This window comes from Lissotriton vulgaris, chromosome 2_1 (genome assembly GCF_964263255.1).
Source record: "Lissotriton vulgaris chromosome 2_1, aLisVul1.2, whole genome shotgun sequence".
NCBI classification, from domain to species: Eukaryota; Metazoa; Chordata; class Amphibia; order Caudata; family Salamandridae; genus Lissotriton; species Lissotriton vulgaris.
Genome location: NC_141687.1, coordinates 1,759,266,981 through 1,759,289,555, shown reverse-complemented (window position 1 = coordinate 1,759,289,555; position 22,575 = coordinate 1,759,266,981). Strand labels below are relative to the sequence as shown.

The window sequence follows — 22,575 nt, the reverse complement described above, 5'->3', positions numbered from 1 at the left end:
TCGACTTGTCTTTGAAATAACTATGCATCTCTTGTTTATATAAATTGTTATATTGTGACAAAGCCAATCATCCAGTCTTGTTCTAGGTATGTTGTTACTTGTTGTATCATATATCTGTATGCAATCACAGAAACAGCAAAATACAAGTCGGCAAAGTATGCTAAGGACAGATTTTTAATATTGTGTTTCAAGCCACGCCCCTACTTACATGGACCACGCCCCTTTGAGAGACACCCCCCTCCTCTCCCTACAGTTTTTTCATTCTACTTAAAGCCCTGGACATGACCATTTTACCCAAAACCCGACATGCCCTAGTCAGTGAATAGCAGTACTCACCTCAGTCCTTGAGATGTGCAGCCGCAGGTACTCACAAGGGAAAAATCAGAAGTGCCAGTATTTGTGACTACTGGCCCATTTAAAGAACTGGGTGGAATGCATTTGTAGATGAGCTTTCAGCACGCCCCCAATATGTCCTTGCAACTAGGTAGCTGAGCTGTTGGTAGGCTTCGACCTAATGACTTCCCTTTCAGTTCACTAGTGGTATTGTCTCAGGGTAAGGGAGTTTAGGAATGCTTCGAAAGTCATATTTAAAAAAATATCACTTTCAGTAAATATCGCTTAATGCAGTCGTCTATTTAGATGTAGAAGATCCGACGCGTCCATGTGTTAAAGTAAAACAACTTTTGAAGACACTATATCATATTGTACATGCTGTTTGCTGCATAATTTAAATGTCAAATATTATCTTGACTCCGATGGTCCATGTGCTCTTTGATTTGTTGGTTCACACATCACCACTTTAAGCCTGCCATAAGAGTTCTGCAGTGCACACGTTTCAGTGCTCGCCTCTCGGGCGCTAGTGTAAAAGGCTCCGCTTCGCACCTCTTGCGAATCAGCTATATACATGTATGTATGTAATCACAATAAATAAGGAATAGTAACATCATTTAGTAGTCTTGTTTGTCATGGTGCTATTAGTCTATGCTGGGTAGGATTTTGCGTTTGTCAATGCCGTTCTAAATAAATGTTTTTCGCTTAAAATTAAAAAAATGTGTAAACAATCGTACGTATATAAAGTAAAATAATTATGCGTGAGATAAAAATAAATAAAATAGAAATTGGAGAATGCGGGCATCGATCCCGCTACCTCTCGCATGCTAAGCGAGCGCTCTACCATCTGAGCTAATTCCCCTCTGTCAGCTCTCGGGAGCTGTGTTTTTAAATAACTATGGGTACAGCGATGCGCATGCGCATGTAGTAGGAGGCGTGTTCAGTTCAATGTATGCTCCTATTAAGGACTGTATTTATCAGACGTTATGTATATTACTGCCCGGCAAAAAAAAAAACTTCAAGTATGTGGAGAAATGGCTCGGTGTCACCAGCATTGGCCGGTTGAGAGAAGGTAATCGCTATAAGATCACGTCATTCTGGGTACGTACAAAGGAACTACAACTCCCGTTGTGCGTGTAGGGGACGCAGGCCGCTACGCGCCCGTCCTCCATCGCAGGGGCGTTCTTGCGGGCGCGTGTCCTTCTCTTGCCCATTGTGACAGCTATTAGGTGCACGCGCGCTCTCGCGCGCTGCCAGCTGTGAACCAGAGCCGTTCGTTGTGAGCGCGCGCAGCTGCCTAGGTCCGGAGGATGCTGAGGGATGCACGGGAGCTCGGAGCCTATTAAAAGCAGCGGCCGTCGAGACAGAAGCCAGCTCGCAGGTAGGAGAGCACTGCAGCCATCCCGTGCGCTGTGTGACGTGGTCCTTTTCACTGAACTCTTAGCACACGCTGTGCATGCAGTCTCATATACATCCCTGTCCACGCACCTCATGCCCACACAATCACTGTTGTTCACGCACATTCCTGTGCCTCATATCTCCTGTATACACATAGTCCATGCACACACATCACTTCTGCACCCCCAGTCTACGGTACGTTGTTCACAATGCACTGGCTTGTGCACACCTTCCTGCACCTATGCATGTAGCCCCTCGTTCAGAATCTCCCCTTAAGCACATCGCTTTTGTGCAAAAAATACCCCTTTTCGCTAACTTATAGTCCCTCACCCGGTCCTTCCGTGCACACAGTACTCAGAGAACTTAGTACCCAGAGCAGGCTACCTTACATTTACCAAGACCTTTTGTTTCCTAAAGATTTTGTACGTGCTGTCCCATTCCTCTTCTGCATAAGCAGTCCTTTGTGCATGGCGCCGGAGTGCCCACATCATTTTTTTGGGTATATTTAAATAGCGCGAACTCGCCCTGGACATGGACCCCATGTAAGCTACCAGCACTCCGCCCCTCCCTTGTCATTGTGCAGTTATAGCCTCGTTTCATTTGACCCCGGTTCGCCTGCTCCGGAGATCTATATGACTTGTGAAATGAGCTGTAACGTGTTGTTGAAAAGGGAACACTGCATTTTCCATGCAAAAGTGCCCCTTGCACTATGAAGGGACTTCCTTCTTTTGTTTTCTTGCAAAATTCACATGCCAACTTGAAGCAGCCACATCCGCTGCTTAAATGCACACATAGCATATGCCTGCCTGGAGCCACACACAGAGCAGCATCTGTGGTGTCTGCTTAAACCTTGACTTTAATGCTCTGAATCGGGTCCATGTCCCGCCTCTCTTCTGAAAAGAATTGGAACACGGGTGGGGCCAGCACCAACTTTACAATGAATTATTTTCAAACAATGAGACTGCTCTCTAAACATTACGTTCCACTTCCAGTAGTCTGGAAGTTGAAAGTTTCTCTTGTGATCTTTTGCGGTATAGTGTAGGGCCTGCGATAGTTCCCCACTGAAGTGTGTTGATCTGTGCCCTCGGGCCTCCTTCAGCTTTCCGAGAGACTGCGGTTTGAAATGGCCGGTGTCAGGTGAGGACTTGCTCCTTTTTCAGTTCCCCGCTGAAAAGCTGGGCCGCCCCAACTAAATTGCGCTAACACCTTAGTGTCACCGGATTTCCGGCCCAGTTCTTACCATCAACAGGTGCCTTGGTGAAATTCAAGTGACTTAGGCTGCATTTTCCAGAGTGCATTCATTGGTTGAATGAAAGAAAAGGCCCTGCAATGTGATGCCCCGGTGACGTGCAGCCACAGTGTCACTCTCGCACACCCTTCATTGGAATGCAGTCTGCACATCTCTTCGTGGAATGTACTGCAAGCACTCCAACTCCCATTGAAACGCACTGGGCACAGAAGTACTATTTAAGTGGCATGTGTCAACATTGGTTACAATATTTCCTGTTGAAATTCGGCGTACCGAGGGTTAATCCATTCCATATTGAAATTATGAGTACCGAGGGTTACTCCATTCACTGTTGAAATTCGGTGTGCCGAGGGTTACTCCATTCCCTGTTGAAATTCAGTGAGTACCGAATGTTACTCCATTCCCTGATGAAGTTCACACAAGGGTTACTCCTTTCCATGGAAATAGAGCTGCAGTAGAGACCCCGTGTACGTACGTACGTTTGTTGAAAGTGGAAGCATGTATGACCTATTCGGGGATGAATTCTCTTTCTCCTCTTCCTCTCATTATTTTCACTGATGAATTCCTAGCCAGGTGAGGTCACTGACTCCGGCAGCTGTGCCAGAGTATCACCAGTCTGCTGAAGGATCAGTTGATGAGTACCCTCACTGCTGCTTGACATCATCTAGATAATGGACCTTCCCATTTGCCACCTTCCTGCAATAATTGGAAGCCCTGTTTAGCACTATTTTCAGGGCCCTTTAACAAGCCCTTTGCAATGACCAAGTGACTCCAGTTTTAGGATTTTTGTTGTTCCATGTCTTATCCTGTTCTTACTAGTAGTACATTTCGTCTGGAACTTGTTTACCCTTTCCCTCAGGTATTCCGTCATTGTTTCCTAGCCCTGATGATGGCCTTAAATTCATCGAAGAAGCCGAAACACTATTGGCTCGTATGTATCTAGACTCTTTGACTATGTCTTTTTTTATACATCTGCCTAAGTCCACATTATTCACCCATATACACGTCATTCCTTCATGTTTCTTGCACAGTGTGATCACCTCTTTGAGCACTTGATTGTTGATATTGAATAAATACTTTATCAGTTTACTAAAGTGCATGCAATTAACAGAGGGTAGGCGAGTCACTGAAAGCCCAAGCCAGGTTCGAGCCTGAAGGCTCAGCTTGAGGTCCTGCTTAAACCTCGAGCAAATAGCAAGCAGAGCTTTCATGTGGCTTCAGCCTCCCTCCCTCCCTCGCGGTACCCTGGATTTGATGTTACAGCCAGAGCTGGCGACTGCTCAGTGTCAGCTGAAATCAGTAATTCTGGGAAAGTTACTTCCTCTCCCCATCCTTTTAAACAATGAGTGCTGACCTTGTGTAATATAATTGGTGCGCTTGTAAAGCAGCTCTAATACTTTCGGGTTGGGTTTTCTCAATATAAAAACTGTAGAAATATTCACAAAGAGGTATACACACTGCCTTAACAAAGAGTAATAGATACCGATTTACTGGCTGATTTGTACAAAGCGAAATCTGAAAACCTGGATAAATCACAGCTTCTGCGCTTAAATTGTGTGATCTTAGGCAAATTATTTATTTTGACAAAACTCTTTTTCTTCATTATCATGTATGAAAGCACTTTCAGCTATGCGAGTTCAGAATACCCATTATACAAAAACCCAGGTGTTTGTTTTAATAGACTATGATGTTGCTGTATAACAATGTAGTCCACTTACAGGGTTTACAAGACAATTGTCTTGCCTCTTAGTTCACTAATGGTTAAAGTTAAAAAAAAACTATCCTTTCAAGTTCAGTGCTATAACGTGGCTTATTGAAGTCAAAGCTTCCACGTGTTAAAGAAATAAAACATATTACATTTTGAAGAGACTTTATCATATTTTACATGCTTGATTTACATAGCAAACATGTTTAGGGTTCAGCTCATGCACAGGCTCTAAGATCCAAGCCAGCTCTCCCTGTTAATTTGTTTGCAGTCCCACCTCTAGCATTTAATACACAGTTGTTGACCAAGCTGTATGGTAAGTTGGCTTTCGTCAATTTTTTAAGATAATTTGTACATCCATCAATTCATTATAATTTTTTAAAATACGTCCACAGTGCTTGTGCTACTGACTAACCTTTGTGGCTAAACTAATATGTATCATATTTGGAAATTCCCCATATTGTAGGACGGCAAAGTCACCATTCACGCTTACAAAGGTTAATGAATGTTTTCAAACGTAAATCTTTGTAAGAATTCTCACCATCATTCTGAATTTGTTATTCTGCCAGAAAACAATACACAAACACAACTGTGGCAGGCTACAGTGTAACAAAGGTGAGAGCAACGTTATGCTTAAGTTACAATGTAATAGAAGCAATTTGTGTGTGGTCTACAATGTAACGGAGGCAATACGAATTCTCTGTGTAGGCTACAATGTAATTCCGGCAATGGGGATTCTGTGTGTGTAGACTGCAATGCATAGAGGCAATAGTAAAGCTGTGTTTGATACAATGTAACACATGCAAAAGCAGTGTTGTGTTTCTGATGCAACAAATGACAATGGTAATGCTACAGTGTAACAGAGGCATTAGCAGCGGTGTATGAAAGCGGCATTATAAGATGTAATTGAAACGCCGGTTGTCTCCCACCTACAAGGTATCAAAGGCAAAAGCAATGCTGTGTGTGGGCTACAATGTCACAGGTGATGTTCAGTACCGTATTACCCAGGTAAATTGGCATTTCTGGAGGGTATTTTCCACTGGGCTGAGTTAACGTTACTCAGCTTGTCAAGTCTGGTTGGCAAAGCTAATTTGTTAGAACCTTGTGTAAGCTTTTACATTTTGGGCATGCAGATTGCAGAAGCTGCATCATTTAGTATACACGTTGCAGATAAGGTAAAGCTGCATGGAAAGCCCCCTGTGAAACTAACTCTGCAAGGATCCAGCCTGTTCTTTCAGCTTTTGAAAAAAAAATAGAAGGGGTTTCTGTTCCTGATTTCATAAAATATCAAAGACGATAATCTTATCTATTTAGTCTTTGCAGCACGAAAGAGAACATTACAGCGTTGTAGGTCAGTGTGCCTGTGGCAAGAACTGTTCAAAATCCAGGTTGCGGCTTTGTATCCCAGCGGGCTGATTTAGTCGTTAATCCTTCTGGGGTCGGTATAATAAGTATCATTGAACTGAAACATTCTCACCAGTGTAGTTTACAGCACAAATCTATGGCGGATGGCGCAATGTAAAGAGTACCCAGCTGTTATTTAATGTCTGTCAAGGGTGCCTTTACTATTGAAATCCCGTTTATAATGGAATTAGAAAGACTACAAGTCCCATAATTCACAGTTAAAAGCCTGCACTGGAACAGCACATCACTCATGAATCTGGGAAACTTGGCAGGGCTGGTAAAGTGCTGCGCTTTCTCTTAGCTCTGTATTGGTGCCTGATAGTGTACTCTGTCGCATATGTGCCCCTGCGTCCTACATGTCTCACCGTCGCGAGCATCTTTCTGCTGAGCGGAGAAAACAGAGCGGAATCTGGAGAGCCTTGGTCCATGTGTGGCTGGCTAGATGGATGTATGACGTTACAACGCATTCTTTTACCACGCATGCTGTTACAACGCAAGTATTACAACGAAAACCTTTACAACGCATTACACTTGGGGGTGCTGGATAGTGAATAGTTTAATTTACTATTCCAACTCCAGTCCCCCGTGGACACTAGGGAAGGTGTTAGATAGTAAATTAAAACGGGGAACATCCTTTACAATGCGGATGTTACACCGCAGTTCCCTTACGACGCAACTTTTACAACGCAAGTTGTAATAACGAATTGCGCTGGGGGGGCGCTCCAGGATAGTAAATTGTTTAATTTACTATCCAACTCCTTCCCTACTATCCACGGGGACTGGTGTTGGAATAGTAAATTAAACTATTCACTATCCAGCCCCCAACAACGCAAGTCGTGGTAACGACTTGCGTTGTAAAACATGCGTCGTAAAGTACTGCGATGTAAAACATCACGTTGTAACGACATACATCCAATTAAAACTATTCCTTATCCTTATCTCATGACCCTTCCGGTCTTCCAAATGGACTTCTTTTATTGGCCTGCGTGTGATTTAAAGCTGAAGCCTCATGCTGACGAAACCGCACAAGCATGAAACCTTCAGGCTGGGCTGTACGTTTGGTTCTTTGCTGGACTTGGAAAGTCTTAATTCCTTTTGCATTTCTTTGTTTTTCCTCAAATTCTTGATACTTTACTTAAAACATTTGTCAGACCGCTGCATAAAATAAAAGCAAATACATGTACATTTATCATTTACTAAAAACAATTCGTATATTCAAAACACAAATGTATGATCATGAGTAGCTTTTAATGATAATTTAAGGCAATTAGTAGAGCTTTTGATCTCTCCTCCTTAAGGGTATCGACAGGAGTGTTCAGTGACCACTATAGGGTCTTGTCGACCAGGGCCCTTATTTATGAGGCCTTGCGTCAGTTTTGCGCTGCCAGTGCGTCACTTTTTGTGACGCACCAGCGGCGTACAAAATGCGCCTTGTTGCGCCATATTTAAAAAGTGACGCATCTAGGTAGATGCGTCACTTTTTAAACCCCTGCGCCACATTATACCTGCGTCAGGTATAATGTATGCAGAGGGGGCGTTCCCCCGCAAAAAGCCTCGTAATAGTGACGCCGTGAAATCTATGAGATTTCACTGCGTCACTTTTAGGATGCTGTTGCGTCAAAATCTTGCGCCTGCCTCACAGCAGGCGTAAGACTGACACAAGCCCTTTCACATGGGGCTTTCCCCATGTGAAAGGACGCATTGCTGGAGTTGCGTCACTTTTGTGACACACTCCAGCAATGCGTCACTTCTACGCTTACAGATGCGTCAGAAATACTGACGTATCTGTAAGTCCTTGCGACATGATGCAGTGAAAAGTGACGCATCGCTGTTTTCACGCATTGATGCGTCACTTTTCATAAATGAGGCCCATGAGAAGGTGATTCGACTCAGTTCTGTCACACTAGACCAGTGCTTCCCACACATTTTAGAACCACAACCCACTTTTTAGAGCCACAACGTTTTGTGACCCATCTAGCTTCAGTGGAGGAGGCGGGAGTTTTGTTAATGAAACTAAAGCATTGTGTAATTTACAGATAGCACATTTTCCAAAAAATGACCATTACATTTGCAGATACTTACAGTTTACTGATAAAACTGTTTTGCACACAAATGATAATGTGTGGAAATCGTGTTTCAGTGAATATTTATCATTTTTGCATCACTAATAAGTATCTTGATTTGTTTTGATCCAATTAAATATTTGTTTCCATCACACTTCAGAATTACAAAAATATGCTTCATTTTTGCATTCCTTGCTGCTGAATGTGTACAGTTTATTTACTATATGTCTAGGCGGTGATCTCCGCTCCGCTCGCAGAGTTTGCAGAGTTTTCCTTACTCTCCGTTTTGCAGTGCTCGCTGAGTTTTTTTCCTCGCTCACGTTTGTCAACGTCAAGTTGGTGAGCGAGGAAAATCCAACTCCCGGCGAGATTATTCGCGATCGTCAATATCAAGTTGGCGAGCGCGAGCGTGGAAAATCAACCTCCCAGGAAGATTTATCAACGCAGGCGGTCAAATGTCTCATTGCGAGAGGTCGTGTACCCTCGCGACCGCTCGAGTTGAGAAACTGTCAGTTTGCATTGAGGAAGCTGCTGCTCGAGTAAACAGAAAGGAAGCAGCACCCACTTGCGCTGTGCATGGTGTTGTTTGCGATGATTGCACATTGCGGATAAGCACCTAGCACTGAAAATCCCTGCAAACAGCATTTATTTAATGCACTCCACCTCTTGTGGAGCTCCGGGTAGCGCAGCAGAGTTTTTTTGTACTTTGCTGTGTTCCCCTTAGTGGAACTGTGCTCAGGTTTAATTTACAGGCATTTACATTTTGTTGCGAGTTACAAAAAATTACAAACTGCAGCCTTTCCTTTCACACTCCCTGTACCCAACAAGATTGTCACGTAATTCACTTTACTTTTCTTTCTATGACTGCAGAGTGAGAGAAGTTTGCAGACACAAATCCCCATGTCAAAAATCATAAACTGTAATTTGTCAGGAGACATAACCTGACAATTAACCTCTCTTTTTGAAGCGCAGCATATATGACAAGATAAATACAGAATTTAAAGCCACTTTTTTTTCTTGGGCTTTCACGACTCACGAAAAATCGCCTCACAATTCTTGTTTATGAGGGAGTATTTTACACTGAGCTTCATCCACATCACTTATGAGAAAGGGAAGTTAATTATACAGAATTTATACTGATACAGGGGGTATGATGTGGGTGGAAATTGTTCTCCTGTGACGGTTGTGCACTGGAAAGATCTTATTACTATTTTTCAGCTATTTGTTGTGGCACCAATTAACACTGTTTTTATTATGCTGCTATTTCAGGTAGTTGCTGTTCAAAACAGAAATTAGGTGCAGCCTGGTAGAAACAGAAGCTGTTTGGGATAGGAGAAGGAATGAACTGCACATTTTCTAGTTTAATAGTGCAAATACCTAATTAGACATAAAATATGCAGTGTCCTTTTTAAGTCGAGCCTAGCTGTCTGGAAGATCTGTTGTATTTCATTTCTGGGCTTTAACAGCTCCCGTCGGTTTTGCTTTGTTTAACTGCTTGACTCTTAAAATTCCTTTCTTGCCAGTAGGTAAATTGTCTTCGTGGCCCCTCCTTTTTGTCACTTGTTTACTCCCCTTGGAGTATCAACCAAGGACTTTAGGCTCCAGAACTTTTTGAACAATTTTGACCAGCTCTACACGTATGCAAATTCTCGCTCACTTTCCTTGGGCTGCAGCTTCCTCCTTCTCCCTCCTGCTTATTGGGCCATTTTCTCCCTTGCAGCCAGCAATACTCTGCTGATCCACCGCCCCTTGTTTTTTTTAATTTCTCAGCTTGGGCGGGGTTGTGTGAATGCATGTTCAGATACTTAATTTTTCAGAGTAAGGCATAAATACATCTTCTGGTTATTTAACTCAGTCCTGTTAGCCTGTGTTTCTGCACAGCAAGCATTTTATTCTATGATATCAAACTGCACCTCTGCCTTTTTTGGTTTCTTTACTAAGAGAAAATAATGGTCTGTGACATTTTGATAATCCTGCATTACCCTTGTCAGTCGCAAACCACCGATTATGTGATGTCACATTGCAAACGTGGTTCCTTTTCCTGTCCACGATCATCATAATGTTTGCTTGTATAATGTCATAATGCACCATCCCTGTCATGACTGCATCTTCTAGTATGTTTGGCGATGTCACAATGTGCCACAGTCCCTCGAGGCATCTTTGTTCTAGTGTCTTTGAATGTATGATGTCATAGTCAACAGTGTTTGCTCGTCCATTTTTCACACTGCTAGATTGTGTGACATCATAAAGCACAGTCCTCCCTCATGATTCCATCTTTTAGAATGTTTGACCGTGTGATGTCACAATGCACCACAGCTCCTCGAGGCACCTTTGTTCTAAAATCTGTGAGTATGTGATGTCATAGTCAACAGTATCGATAATTTTTAAACACTGCTAGATTGTGTGAGGTCATAATGCTCCGTCATTCCAATGACCACATCTTTTAGAATGTTTGACTTTGTGGTGTCATGATGCTCCACAGCCTCTCAAGGCACCTTTGTTTAGTATATGATGTCATAGTCAGGGCCATTGGAATTATGCAATTGTGTGGCTGCAGTGATTTTCACCTAGGTAAACAAGTGCCGCGGAGTTTAACCCCTTCCCTGCTCCTGTCGGCCGTTGGCCGACGGGAGCACTCCCTCCCCAGTTCTGCCGTCGGCCAACAGCCGACGAAGCCCAGCCCACCCTTTAGAACGCCCGCACCGTGGCTGAAAAACCGCAGCGGTTAAGGCGTTAACAAAAAAAGCTTTGTTTCTAACTCAAACGGATCAAAAGTTACAAAAAATTCTGCGTCACGTGTTCCCATGCAGTGTAAGGCCCTTTGCAAAGCTAGACTGGTCACCTTTCTGTTAGTTATTGCTATGCTTAGGTATTAAACTGGTACTAACGAGGTGCGGCCAATGCCCAGACAGTGTTACCAAGTTAAAAAAAATAAAAATAATGATGTAATACTATTACAAAGTGTGCCGCATTATGCCGCATAATTTGTCTTTTCTTGCCGCAAAATTTACTCCAACCGGCTGCATAATTTGGACATCTCCTGTGGCCCTGGTCATGGTGCACAGTATCTCCCCTTCCGTCTTTTACGCTGCTGGTTTATGTGAGGTCATAAAGTACCGTCCCTCTCATGACCTCATCTTTTAGAATGTGTGTGTGGTATCACAATGAGCACAGCACCTGGAAGCATGTTTGTTCCGGTGTTTGTGAATATATGATGTCATAGTGAACAGTATCACCCTCCTGCCTTTTACACTGCTGGATTGTGTGATGTCATAATGCACCACCCCTCCCATGGCCCCATCTTTTATACTATTTGTGTGGTATCACAATGCAGCACAGCACCTAGAAGCATGTTTGTTCAAGTATTTGTGACTATATGAACAGTATCTCCCTTCCTGTGTTTTACACTGCTGGATTGTGTGATGTCCTAATGCACCGTCCCTCCCATGACCACATCTTTTAATGTTGGACTATGTGAAGTCACAATGCACCACACACCTCAAGGTGTTTTTGGTTAAGTGTTTGTGTATAGATGACTGTGTAATGTCATAGTGAAATGTATTACCCCTCCCGTCTTTTACACTGCTGGGTTGGGCAAAGTAATAATGCACCGTCCCTCCCATGTTTGCATCATTTAGAATGTTTGACTGTGTGATGTCACAATGCACTGCAGCACCTTGAGGCATATTTGTTCCAGTGTTTGTGACTATATGATGTCATTGTGAACTTACAATACTGCACTGTGTGATGTTGTAATGCACTATCCCCGTTTGTATTTTAACACAATACGTTTCTTCTCTGTGTTTACATTATTCTCTGGAACTGATTGGAGGGAGGGTTTGCTCTTGTGCCCCACATCTCCCACCGAATACACACACAATGGGTGGAGTGTTTATACCTCCAGTCTAATATGTAGTATTGGAGCCCAAACCCCACAGCCCAATGTTTTTCCCCTTTTGCGTGCTTCTGATTTCAACAGATTGTTTTCATTCTAGCAGTTGCATCCAGTGGTGGCTCCTCCGCTAAGGCGGAGGAGCGTTGCCCAACTACTTTTCAGCAGTGTAAAAAAAGGAAAAATAAAATGATAATAACTCAATGTTAATATCATTTTATTTTTCCTGTTGAGGCAGCTTCGCAGAGGGAGGAGTGGTGGGCACTCTGTACATGATGGTTTGGCCGGGTGGTCATGATCTCCACCCAGGGTTTATTACTGCATGGGTGGAGAACATGCTCAGGTTCTCAGTCCCCGTTTGAGCGCTGAACCACGGCGCTCAGACCAATCACAATGCTGCATTGCGGCATTGTGATTTGCTTAGGAGAGCCTGTGTGCTTCCTGTTTCTGTTCTGCCCAGACATGGCGAGACGACAGAGGAGGCGAGACGACAGAGGAGAGACGCGGCGAGAAGGTACGTTTCTTTTTCTTTTTCTACACCCCACTCTCCCCCGCCCTGCCACCCCTGATCTGTGCCAACTGCCACTGGTTGCATCATGTCATGTGATGCTGTGTGCAATGTATTGTGCGGTTTTCACAGCTATAAATAAGATGAGGTTGAAGGTAGCCTCTGAAAAGGAAGGGTTTGCTAGGTAATTTTCGTTAACCAACTAGCTTTTTAACATCAAATTGCCATCACCAAGGCGTTTGTTCATTTTCCCGCTGTGGTCAATGTTTCATACTTTTTGAATGTGGAAAAGCAGTAAGGGCCAGATGCATCAAAAAGGTTTTGCCCATTCTGTGTCTATGGGAAAATGTGTTCATGCATATGGCCCAAAATTTCATGCCTCATTCTCTCTATTTTATTACTTAAAAATAGAACATTGTTTACCTACTCTGGAGCCTCTTTGCTAAAAGTGATGTTAGGTTTTTTTTCTGCGATGCTTCTTAGGAGGAGCGAGTGTGTATTGCACGCTGCATCTCTGGATAAAATGCACAATTCTAAAAGTACAGATTCACTAACAATATATGTGCCACTTGTGGGTCTTTTATTGTTTAGTTTAGTTCTTCATTATCACGTACGAAAGCACTTCCAGATATGCGAGTTCACACTACCAGTTAAACAAAAATAGCACATTTTAAATAAGTACTTCTCAATGCAGTGCTATAATGTGCTTAATAGTGTCAAAGCATCCACGTCGAAGAATAGAGGATGTTGTAACACCCGGGACAGTGTGCTTCATGGCTAAATACTTATAAGGTCCCAAAGGCGACACCTATTGGCTATGCCAATGCTTGTTTAGGTTTGGCTTGGCAGTGCAGCTGTCTGCAAAACACATTGTTACTAATTCCGTAACATACACATATAGAGGGCTCCACCCTCGGGAATATTACTCTCACCTCGTGCTATTGGTGCTACGTTTTATCATTCTGTCCCCCGGGAGTACTTTCATTGGAATGCAAGAGGGACTATGATACATTTGAAATGTTGAATCAGACATTAGAGTGTCACTTTTAAGACTTAATCTTCTATATGCATTCTGTAAATAAAGCAATTCCTTTTTCTGATTTCCCCCAGCTTCGGCAAAGCCAATAGGGAAAGCTGCATTGTGATAAAACTTTGTGTGTGAATGCAATGCATGTACACAGCCTTTGTGACTGTTTTTATTTATGTGCATTGGCACATTATTGACAGACAGACATATTGGCCTTGCCATTGCTTGTTATATGTTGGACTTTCTTCAGAGGGAGCAGTGCTCTTAAGAAGGTTCTTTTCCTACCATTTTATGCCAATCCTCCATGGAGACAGTAGCCTGCTGCCCATCTGCCACCATTCCTTGCACTGGAATGAACACTCTTATCCTTTTACTATCTTTCTCTGCTCAGCTGTACGATCGCCTTGTTGGATGCTACAGGGAAGATCTTTTTTGGAAGAGTCCTGGAACATCTGAAGGACTGGGCTTTCTCATATGGAGTGATCCCTATAGATCAAGCTGGGTTTCGACTAAAACCCTCCGTAACTGACAATATAGCGGTGCTACAGACAGTTATAGACAAATATATTGTGTCAAGATTGCAGTTTGTCTATTGTGTTTTCGTCGACTTTACAACAGCGTTTGACAGAGTAGACAACCCACACTCTGGAAAAAAACTTCGAAAATAAATTAGGAAGGTCTGAGAAACTTCTCAATATAATTATATCACTACACACATCAACATGGTGTCAAATATAAATTTGGAGAGAGAGGGGACTCACTCGACCAACAGCTACACAGAATGGCCTGAGGCAAGGTTGCCTTTTATACCCCATCCTATTCTCTCTATACATAAGTGATATCCTGCACTGTTTTACACAAAATATTAATTTCCCCCCAAAAATATAATCCTGTAAAATCCACTTCATGATGTACACCGATAATGTGGTTATTTTAGATCTTACACCATTCGGCCTACAAAGGAACTTACAGGGTCTAACCAGATATAATCTAAAACAAAAATTGTTCCATTAAAAGCAATACACAAAATTCAACTGGTCATTAGGGGGAACATCTTTAGAGGTGGTCAATTAATATACTTATTTATGGTGAATTTTTACACAAACTTTACAAATGTCTTCTCATCTTCAGCAATTAGGCCTCAAAGAAGATGTACACTTTGGGGCACTTCAACGCTTACATTACTCTTCTGGATACAGGCACTTTCTTTCCTTTTTAGAGGTTTTTAGTTCTAAAATTCAAACTATTGTATGCATTGGAATACATTCCAATAAAACAGTGGCAAAAAATACATATCAAAGAAGGGAAAATCCTTCGTAAATTGATTGAAGTCCATCAAGCAGTTCCTGCACAAGCTTTGCGCCTCGAGCTCTCTGTAGTTAGCTCGTACGCCAAAGCTATCACTAACATCCTAAGATGGGCTTACAATCTTATACACTCTGAACAAGAAACCGTCAGATTTTTATTAAAAACTGAGACTTTTAAACCAAATCATCGCATCACACCGTTAGACAAAATCTAATTACAGCTTTTAACTCATCGAACTGTACAATAACACTTTTGAAATCTTGGACTCCTGCGCACTTGAGGTACTTTTTGAAACACTTAAGACTGAGAATAAGTTACGACCGAGCGAGTAAGGAGGTAGAGAAAAAGTGACCAAGTTGGGGAAGTGAGAAAGGAGAGAACTTCCCTGCTACTGATTTGACACATGGCCTGTCTATTATTGTCCTTGTCTCGCTCAGAAGCATTTCTGTGTAGCAGTGTGTGGATTGGATGGCCTGTATCCTTTTATTACTGACACGAGAACTTGCATTGCCAGGCCTCCAAAGCACAAGTTTCTTTATCTCCTTCTCTATCTCTATCCTCTCCATTTCCCCTGTCATCCCCAACCCACCTTCTAATTAAAAACAACCCCTCGCCCCAGCATTTTGCCCTCTAAGCGCCACTAATTAACACCACCAGGTAGGCATCCAAAAATATTTTTTTATCGTGCACATGTGTACTCCAGCATGAAGGACATCTTTGAATGTATTTTGTTAGGTTTTTAAAAAAAACATTCAAAAACGGCACAAGGACTGTGTGCACATTTAAGGCAGCCATAAGAATGTGCAGCATATGAAGAGAGGCTGTCCGTGACGTGCAATTATTTGTTTCCATGCTGACCAGGTGGATGCACTTTCTTGTGGAGTGTAAGTAAATGTACAGCTGAATATTCATCAAAAATGAACAAAAAACTATCTGCTGACATCATTGTTGGGTACAAAAACGGTTTCTAATAGGATAATATTTCACGTACACTTGACACACTCTATCCCAATTTTGAGCATATATAATGAGTGTCATGTTCTTAAAATTCAATTTTTATTCCAGCGAGGGGAAATACTGCTTAGTAAAACTGTGAATTAACATTCACTTTCCACAATCACAGCATCGTTCTTAACTTTCCAATAGAGGCCCATCTCTTTTTCTGGACACTTGTTTACTATCCTCTTAATTTAATTTCTCCTTTCTGTGTCATGCTTCCTATGTTCTTTCAAGGTGGCGCCATGGACCAAGATTTCATCACTGACGTTCAGAACGCCAGTCAGGCCTGCCAATAATATTTTCATAATGTTCTAGCTCACCTCCGCGGCACTGGAGATGCCAAAGTTGAAGTGTTTGTATTGGCGTAATCCTAGATGAGTGGAGAAAGTGTTCATGTTTCATGACTCCGGTGCGAGAAGGATCTAGTGGTATCCTGAATGTACATTGATTTGGGAAAACCACCGGGAGCCTGTCAGCTCCCCCACAATCTCATCTACCGTAGGTGGTATGTGGCGTTCTCTCTTAATCGCAGTGCTGGGGATTCTCATCTCGGCGAATTATTTGCACCTCCCCAGTTGCTTGGGCTTGCACGCGACAACGATCGGCAACACCCATGGCGTCAGTCCCTACACCTTCTCGAGGATGTCAGCCTTTTCTAGCTTAAGCAGCTTTGCTTCAGCTTTGGGTCGTAGGTGGAAAGCCTCCCGCCGGTGACGCAGTGCAACTGATTGCACCATCTGATCAATATGGAGGAGGACTAAACGGTCTTTGATCCATCCAGTGCCTTGGAAGAGTTGTTCAAACTCACCCAGCAAGGAGTGAAGCACATTGATATGGACCCAAAATGCAAAGTGGGCTAGCTGTAGCTGTTCTGCGGTGTGGCAGCTAAGCAACATACCCACTCCTCCTTTCGTGATGTAGACTTTATTTTGGTGGCTGATGGTGGCGTTGAAAACTCCTACTAATGGAAGGCACTTGAAGGTGCCGTAGGCGTACACTCTTGTGGTGGTTCGGCACAACACCAGAGGTGTGGTCATCTTCTTGCACAGCAACAAGGGTAGGATATTGATCGAGGCCCCTGTGTTGATTAGGGCCTTTAGTGGTTGTCCTTCGACCATGATTTGGCATCAAAGGGCCTCTTGGACTCAGCCAGGACTTGATTCTGTGATGTGAATGACAAGGACAGTGCCTTCAGACTCTTCATTGTCCAGGTCGTCGTCATCTGTGGCTTTGAGTTCTGCTCCCGGCTGGTTGGTCATCTTCCTTCTTTGTCCCTTTGCAGCTGGCAACGATCTGCAGAACTTGCAAAGTGGTTGATTTTTCACAGGCTAAACACTTTCGTTTTTTAAACTGGGCATTCTCCCGTATTTGTTTTGGGGCCCCCACAACACCAGCATGGTCTGGCAGTGTGCTGTATCTTGGGACGGCCTTTCTTTGCTTGAGGTGAGGCAGCGGCGCCAACTTGGTTGATGGATTCAGCCTTGATGGCCCATTGGAGCATGTTTTCAATGTGGGCCGCTCGCAATTTTGACAGCTCCTTCTACCTGCCCATGTTGAGGCTCTCATCCATTCTCATGCTGGGTACCTGCAGGATGTGTTTGCACAGTTTCGTTGATGCACAACCCCAAATGAATTGGGCACATATTTCATCCTGTTTATCAGGGAGAGTGCATGTGGTTTCCAGCTCACAGAGCCTTGTGTGAAGTTTGTCTACTGACTCTTTGGGTGTCTGTCCTGCTTGCCTGAGCAGGAATCGCTCGTAGTCCGGATTGGCTAGAGGAGCAAAATGAGCCGTGAGGACTGCTTTCAGCATGGTGTAGGTGTGTGCGGGGCTGTTTCTCGTACCTTCCTAGACAGTTTGTGGACAGCAGCGCCCCTTAGGTGTAGGAGCATGGGTCACTGCCTGTCTTCTTTAAGTGCCACTGCAAAGAAGAAGCTGCCAAGCTACCCACATGGCCCACTTGGAAGCTTGTGTCATGTGTGTAAATGTTTCCCACCTGTTCTGGCCTTAGGGCTGGTGAGGACACTGGTGATAATGTGGTGTCTTCCTTAGTCCTGCTCGGGTGTGGCACTGCAGGCACAGATTATGTGCAGGTGTCGGCTGTGCACTTGTTTAGTTTGATGGGCATGCTCACCGCTGTTTTTTGCAGTGGTTTCGGTGTGGGCTGGGCCTCTGTCCAACAGCCACAGGTGGGTAAGTATGAACAGCTAGAAGGAACTTTTGGTTTGTCACATCAACTATTCAAGTATGTGCTTTCCAGGTTTATTCTACTCTAGGGAGTCTCACCAGGCTAGGAATCTCTTTCCAGGAACATACTACAGTGGCTGCGTGTTTAAAGCATGCTGCTATTGGTACAAAAGTCAATAAATAGAAGCAAAAATGTGATCTATCCGCCGTATTCTTTTTCTATTTACTTAGTACTGTAGCAACTGCGGCATGCCATGCTTTACAATGAAGAACTCGGGGAGCACCAGCGTGGCAAGCAAGAGTGGAGAGAGACAGAGGATGATCAATGTAGGTTCAGGTTTATGCCCCCCTCCCCACCCTCTGCCCCACAGCCATACCTGCACTCAGGGCCTCAATCAGGGATTTGAGAGCGTGCTGAAATGTGAGGCAAAAGCAGCATGAGGCGGATGGTGCCCACATCCAGTCTTGGTTCACATGCATATACATGCCACTCTCACATGCCAACACTCATGGTACACACAGGAATTTGGGGGATTGCTCAAACTGCAATCAAAAGCAGACTGAGAAGGAGCATTGCCGTCCCAGGTCCAGCTTTCTGTACACACCTTACTCACCACTGCCAGCACTCGGGCCACAATCAGGGATTTTTGGGAGCACTCGAATGGCAAGCAAAGGTAGAGTGAGGCAGTGGGCACCCAACACCGTTCCAGGTTTACGCAGAAATATCCCACTCACCCATATTATCACTCAGGGCTACTGCCGGGATTTGCAGGAGAGCCTGAACAGCAAGCAAAAGTGGTGAGGGATAAAACTAATGACAGAGATTTGAGGATAATAATGGCTAAGTGGGAATAGTGTGTGTCAAAGAAATGTCCAAGAACACAAACACTTGCGTTCAGTCAGATATACACTGAGAAGCAGTGGCGGTAACAAAGGCCCCCGCAGCCCTCCAGTGCAGGGGCCCCCTCAGCACAGTACTCTGGCCTGAGAGGTCTTGAATGAGTACGGAGGGGGGCCCCTCCATGTACTTTGTAGTCCCCCACCCCCTCAAGTTTTGTTGCGCCAGTGACTCAGGGCTACTGTCTGGAAAATTAAGGCATTGAATGAAGAAATGGCATTGTCAGTCATTCGTTGTCCAACAAAGAACCAAGTACACAAACAATCAATCAATCAATTAGGGTGTTTATGAAGCGCGCTACTCACCTGTGAGGGTCCGGAGGCGCTTGGGGGGGGGAGAGGGTGCAGCTCCGGCTCAGTCGAGGAGCCATGTCTTGAGGTTTCTCCTGAAGGTGTGCAGGGTGGGAGGGCGTCTGATGGTGACTGGTAACTCGTTCCAGGCTTTGTCAGCGATGTAGGAGAACGCTCTGCCACCCGCTCTGGCTTTGCGGCTCCGGGGGAAGGGGTCTGCGAGGGTGAGGTCAGCAGAGCGGAGGTTCCTGCTGGGTAGGTGGAAGGAGACTTTCATTTAGGTACTTGGGTCCGAAGTTATGGGATGATTTGTAGGTGTAAGTGAGGAGTTTGAAGGCTACTCTCTTCTTGATGGGGAGCCAGTGGAGGTTGCGTATGTGTTGGGTCATGTGTTTGTGTCGAGGGGTTCCGAGGACGAGTCTGGATGCGATGGTCTGGATGGTTTGGAGCTTGTGTATGAGTGCCTCATTGATTCCTGTGTAGAGTGCAGTGCCGTAGTCCAGCCTGCTGGTTATGAGTACGCGGGTTATGGTTTTTCGGCATTCAGGGGTTTCCATTTGACGGTCTTGCGTAGGATCCCTAGGCGGTGGAGGCAATGGAATTGATCTGATGGGTCATGGTGAGGGAGGAGTCGAGGATGATGCAAAGGTTGCTTGCATAGTCCGGAGCAGAGGGCAGGCTCCTGAGGGCGGAGGGCCTCCAAGTGTTGTCCCATGCGGAGTTGGAAGGTCCAAGGATGAGGACTCCCGTCTTCTCTGAGTTAAATTTTAGGAAGCTGCCTTTCATCCAATCAGCGATGTCCCTCATTCCTTCTTAGGAACAGAGTTTGGTGTCTTTGGGGTTTTTCGTGAGGGAGAGGATGAGCTGTGTGTCGTCGGCGTAGGATACTATGTTGAGCCCGTGCTGTCTGACGATGGCAGCGAGGGGGGCCATGTAGATGTTGGGGGCTTAGTGATGATCCTTGAGGTACTCTGCAGTTGATCTCTGTGGGTTCAGAGATGAAGGGGGGAGTCTGATCCTTTGTGTTCTGCCGGAGAGGAAGGAGTGGATCCAGGAGAGGGCGTTTCCTCGTATTCCTGCATCGTGGAGTCTGCAGCTAGCATGCAGTGAGATACGGTGTCGAAGGCTGCGGAGAGGTCTTGCAGGATGAGGGCCGCAGGACCACTCTCTCAGGTACACACTCGGGAGTAATCACAGACAACTGAAGACTCGAAGGGCGAGTGAGGGTCTGTAAAACAGATCCAATATCACAAATACCAGCACTCACTGCGATACTCAGTAAAGCAATACAAAACACAGTTAACATGTTTCTTTTACCAACTACCATGTACAGTTAATTGTAGATGCGATTTACTAAAAGAAGAAAGTACATTTTTTTTTACCAATCAGATAGGAAATTGCTGATTTTAACAGTATTTTATAATAAGTGAAAAATTACATGTTAATCGTTATTTGTAAGCCAAACCTCTTAAAAAACAATTAAAATTCTCTGAAACTAATTGTGGTTCGAAACAGAGTCATGGCTCTGGATCAAATTCCATAAACCACTGAAATTCGCCAATTATGGTTTCAGAGCAAACCATAACTATCACCTCCCACTTGCTCACTGGTGAAGCCATGTCATCAACCATGTCATGTGTGATGTCATAGACAGTTCGGGGTGACACATGTTATGGTTAAAGCAGTCATATCAATCGTGATGTCATAAGTGATGTAATCAATGTTGTCACTTATGCTATCATCAGTGATGCCGTGTGTGATGACACACTCAATGCAAGGGGGAGCTGATAGTTAAGGTGCACGGCGCAACCCATAACTGTGGTGAATTTCAGTAGTATTGCGACTATAAGCCAAAACTGTAGTCAATTGCTTCGAAGTGTGTGCATGATTGGAATATTCGTATTTGTCTGTTGTGCGACTCTTGTGGTAAGTGATTTGGTGTTGTGTGTGATGACCCTAGTTCTATTATGATGTAATATGTTGCTGGACTCTGGGATACAAAGAAGCAAAAAGCAATAGAGAGCTAAATATGTAGCTTTTTGTTTGGTTGGAATGGTGTTAGAATGCCTTACGACCTATGTGGGAAATGATTCCATATTGTGCATGATTGGCCGGGTTCGTGTCATATTGTGTTGCTTTAAATGTGTATCGCAGAAAGACACAAAGGAGAGGGAAAGATAGTTCTGCATTTGTTCATGTCTGTCATCCTTTTTTTAAAAAAAAATATTGATTTTTCGATGACGTACACAGAATGTACATACAGACTTAGTTGTGGTTTTACAGCATGTTAAACATGTCTGTCAGCCTTTGATTCCTGTGAAGACCAGTGTTTGCATTCTTGTGCGTCTGTTAGTCAACTCCACCTCAATACTCCCGCACCAGAGCCTTTGTGCGCCATCTCAGATCACAGCTGTGATCAACTCCAGCTGCTTTCATTTCTCTTTAACTCTGGTGTGTGCTGGGAGGGGTGCTCTCCTTGAACATCAATTCACCAAAAGGCCATGGTTAGCGGAAGTGACATCACACATCATTTAGTAGTTTCTGATTATCAAAAAGAGAACATAATCTTTAAATTCACTCACACACACATGCTTACACACACACACACACACACACACACAATCACACATACACACACACTGTCACATAAACACACTCTCACCTGCAGGCATGCAAACAGCATACATTTAAATGCATTTTTACTTAACGCTGCTGCTGGGGTAGGTTATATTCCAGCTAATTGTACTCCATTCTTTATTACACTTATAGTAAATCATAATATATTATTCATTATTAGTGTAATAAAAAATAGACACAAAACAAGGAAATAGAAGCCACAACCAATGTCCATAAGGATGAGCAGCCCCTATGTTCCTGGCGCTGGTTTTACTGCCTCTGAGGCCAGGTATCACAAATGCAGTACCAGGGTTTGCTAGAGAGGAGCCAGGGGTCGCAGCTGCAACCTCTAAATGGCATCCATGTTGCTGTACTCCATATGTAACTACTTTCCTCTCGGAAACATGTCAACTGAAAGTTGGTTGTCGGGGCCCAACTGCATGAAGCCAACACATTAGGACCTTCCGTCCACTGCCACCAAAGAAAGGTTTGAGGGGCTCTGCATGACGAGTTCTTTAGGCCTCGCATACAGACCGGTTTAGATCTGTGTTGGTAAGACCTATTCATCAGGTGCGGCCGGTAAAGGTAAGAGCAGTGGGGCGGGGGCATCAACAGACAACAGGAAAGGTAAAATTAAATAAAAAACACTTACCTTGTGCCCGCAGCATCGCCTAGCAGTGAAATTGAGAGCATCAAGCAC

At 44.1% G+C, this 22,575-nt stretch overlaps 1 protein-coding gene and 1 non-coding gene across 2 annotated transcripts in view; one reads left to right on the top strand and one right to left on the bottom strand.

The window, feature by feature from the left end:
* Positions 1-1,119: 1,119 nt before the first annotated feature.
* Positions 1,120-1,192, bottom strand: TRNAA-AGC (transfer RNA alanine (anticodon AGC)). The gene has a single exon. It is a non-coding gene; the product is annotated as a tRNA-Ala (tRNA).
* A 377-nt stretch (positions 1,193-1,569) lies between these two features.
* The window catches only part of LOC147733247 (uncharacterized), a 531,395-nt gene continuing 510,389 nt past the window's right edge, over positions 1,570-22,575 (top strand). Inside the window, exon 1 of the mRNA XM_086957810.1 lies at positions 1,570-1,711. The gene's annotated coding sequence lies outside the window, so the exon portion shown is untranslated. The remainder of the gene's footprint in view (positions 1,712-22,575) is intronic.